Genomic DNA, 629 nt, shown 5'->3' on the forward strand with positions numbered 1-629 from the left:
GAGATTTCAAGGTCACTTTCACTTTTTTAAATGAAATTGAATAATTGTTTTACAAAATATAATTTCTCTAATTATTTTACATAGAAAAGTATTAAAGTAGGGTATTATTATTAGTATAATTAATAGTTTACGAGATATTTTGTACTTTATTCTGGCATATATTAACATAAAATTTTTAATAATTTATAAACTATTAATTTTTTTATAACCTTAATACTTTTATAAACATAATAATGAGATGAATCAATTGGTGGATGAAAAACACATAGGTGCTTTAAAATAAATGTGTATGTATAAAGGATATTTTTTTAAATAAGCAGCTATGTGATTTCGCAGTGACAAACGACAATAGAATCGATATCGAATGGATGAATAATGAGATGAATCAGTTAGTGTAAAGAAAACATCGTTGTTTTAAAAAAATATGTATACAAAATGGATAATTTTTTAAATAAACTATGTGATTTTTTTTCTTTCCACCAACTGATTCATCTTCTTATTCTGTTCATAAAAGTATTAAGGATTACAAAAAAAATTAATAATTTACGAGTATTTAAACTTTTATGTCAATATATGCCAAAATAAAGTACAAAATATCTCGTAAACTATTGACTTTTTGATATCACTAC

The sequence above is a fragment of the Trachymyrmex cornetzi genome, unplaced genomic scaffold (genome assembly GCF_001594075.2).
Source record: "Trachymyrmex cornetzi isolate Tcor2-1 unplaced genomic scaffold, Tcor1.1 scaffold240, whole genome shotgun sequence".
Taxonomy (NCBI): Eukaryota; Metazoa; Arthropoda; class Insecta; order Hymenoptera; family Formicidae; genus Trachymyrmex; species Trachymyrmex cornetzi.